The sequence below is a fragment of the Lineus longissimus genome, chromosome 19, assembly GCF_910592395.1.
Source record: "Lineus longissimus chromosome 19, tnLinLong1.2, whole genome shotgun sequence".
Taxonomy (NCBI): Eukaryota; Metazoa; Nemertea; class Pilidiophora; order Heteronemertea; family Lineidae; genus Lineus; species Lineus longissimus.
The window spans coordinates 9,722,056-9,724,896 of record NC_088326.1 but is presented as its reverse complement, the minus strand read 5'-3'; positions in this window follow the sequence as shown (position 1 = coordinate 9,724,896).

Genomic DNA, 2,841 nt, shown 5'->3' with positions numbered 1-2,841 from the left:
TTAAAAGAATTATCGTCTACTGCAGTTTCATTTACTTCTGCTGAATGAAGTTATTTTGTGTCAGATTCTAAAACTTTTGTGGGTAGGCATTCGCAGAATGCATTTCAGATAAATTTTACAACGCACCTTTCATTGTTTGGGAGGATTGCAGCGTTAAATGAACAACCACCATTTTTTGTTGCAATCACACGTACATAATGTAGTTCAAAGCTACAGAAAGCGTGGTCCTTTTTGATATTTCGTGATAACTTACATTTAAGGGACCGTGCTTTAGGTTTGAACTACGTGTGATTTCAACAAAAAGCATTTCCTGGGTCGAAAATCCCGAAACAATTATCATAGGATTTCAACTAGGAACCTTAATTTAGTATGTATGCGGTAATGGGGGGTGGAGGCGAGTGATTATTTGAGAATTCTAGTCCTCTTGTTGTTAAGTCCTTTAAGTCTCAGTGAGCGTTTATGATATAAATACTCACTGAGACTTTAATTTAAGCATACGTTTCTGGGTCGTATATTATACGACCCAGACATGTCTGCTCATACGACCCAGAAACGTCTGCTTAAATTAGAGTCCATCTTGGTCTTTTAACAATCATTTAACCTCCTAAGTCGACGGCTTATTATCGCTTTAAGATGCCTTTTTATTACTGGTTTAAAAATAATCTTCAGACAAATGCATATTACCTCTTGCAGGTCGTATACCATGCAACATTCAACAATGTCAACTGTTCTTCTTACATGCCATCCCAGATAGAAAATCCAGATAGACGTATCATTATATTCCGAGTTGATATAATATCTAGCATTGTGATCGGGCACACGTACCTGTACGTTCGTTCAAAGATTCTTGTAAGATTCAATGTTAAAGGAATGGGCGGTTTGTTCGTTTTTTTCAGTACGCGCGAGTAGTGCTAAATACCTTTCCCGCCACGTGATGAATGCGCGCCGAGATCCGAGTTCACGCCACCCCGCTATTACGACGCAACGTAATTTCCATTATCGTCGCAGTAGTGGGGTAATCAAGCGCCATCACCGTGATGGCGGAAAAATCGATATCAACACAAGGACGTCACAGATTTTGATTTTTTTTGTGCAATTTGTTGATGGAAACTATTTAGAATAGGAGGTGACTGGGAAGCCGACAGTTGGGTAATATTGCCCTAATAATGCCAATGGTCCTTTAAGATCTTATCTTAATTAGAATCTTCAAAATAATTTCTTGTTTTTCGACCTGGCTACTGTATATACGTGGGTTTACAACATCCGCCCGCGTGAATTGTGGTAAAACAAGCATTGCCCTAAATCTGCATCAAACCTAAAATGGGTACATTGTGTCTGCCAATGAAGATTTTGACACGCGCTATTATGTTCTTTTGCGCACCCAAGTTTCGATTTGGCTATTAAAATGCAAATCAACCCTCCAAGTTTGTCATAGTAGGAACCTCTAATGAATCGCACGAACTCTACGATGAAAAAGTGATAATACCATTAGTGTCCGGCAAATGTTAGAATTGGAACAGTTTTAATGATATTTTGTAAAAATTGGCTTAATACCGTTGTACAGAAACTGGTTAAAACATGGTTCCAGAATCCCACGTGTTTTTGGTATACGTTGGTGCAACATTTGGTTCTTTCAGAGGCTGCTATGGCCGAGAGTGCCGTGGCTCATCCCAAAGACATCTCGGCCATCATAATCTAAAGAAAACGTTTTCCTTCAAATGGCATAATGCAGCCACAGAAAAAAATAAAAATAGGAAAAGATTGGCCAACTTTCCGTAAATGTTGTTCCCAATTTAAAGTATGAATCTATAGTATATGAAAAAATGCACCACATATTATGGCGTACCTGTCCCTATAAAAGAGTAAGGAGTTCTGGCCAGAGTGTTTTTGTCCTTTTTCTGTTTCATGCGCTAACAGTCTTCTGAAAGTGTTACACGTTTTGCCAATGTTGTTTGAGCTATAGGTTGCAGAAAAAAAGTCTTATTCATCATTTTGTGCACGCACTACTCCCAGCTCGAAAAAATTCGCAACGTGAGTGCAGGCCGAGTTTGGACTTCAATAGGCCACTCTGCTGTTACTACGACGCAACACCATTTCCATTTGAGTCGCAGCAGGAGGGTGGTAATCGAGCACCAACAGCGTGGATTGCACATCCACACCCGCCTTCACCTCATAAGTATACGTACCTCCACGAAGCAAACAAACTAGGAAATTCAGCAAAAATAATAAACGAATAATATCATTTGAGAAACTGCTACATGTGAATGTTTGGCCCCATTGAATCATTGGGTTCAAAGCGATTTATCGCATTTGACTTCGACATTTCACATTTGATTCTGCGACAAGTTGATATTGCTTAACCACGATGATCTCTTGGCATGTAAATACACGACATTTGTCGAGATGTTTTTAGACATATACGGGGTCCACAGTTTAATTCATTCTCGCATGACATCGATCGTCATCCAAATAATGTGGAATTTTTTTGTTCGTGGAACATGTAAAAACGATTTCGAGTTTTCCACGTTTTTAAAAATATCTTATGAGGATTGATTCTCGGAACAGAAGACCAGTGGTTTACGTATTGTTCCAAAAATATATTGTAATAAGAAAATACTTACATTCGTCGTAAATGCTCTTTAATTGTTCATCGCTCAGCTTTGCGTGGTATATCAGAATTCGTGCGATATCTCCTCGAAAATGATACTGTCTGTCTATATTAAAGGTCCGCAGCGTGCGCCAATGACATCCAATCAGCGTACTCTTCGAATTCATTTTGAAGTGTTGTCGTCCAATAGCAAGTATTTTAAGTTGACGCCCATCGACATAAAGACTGCATAC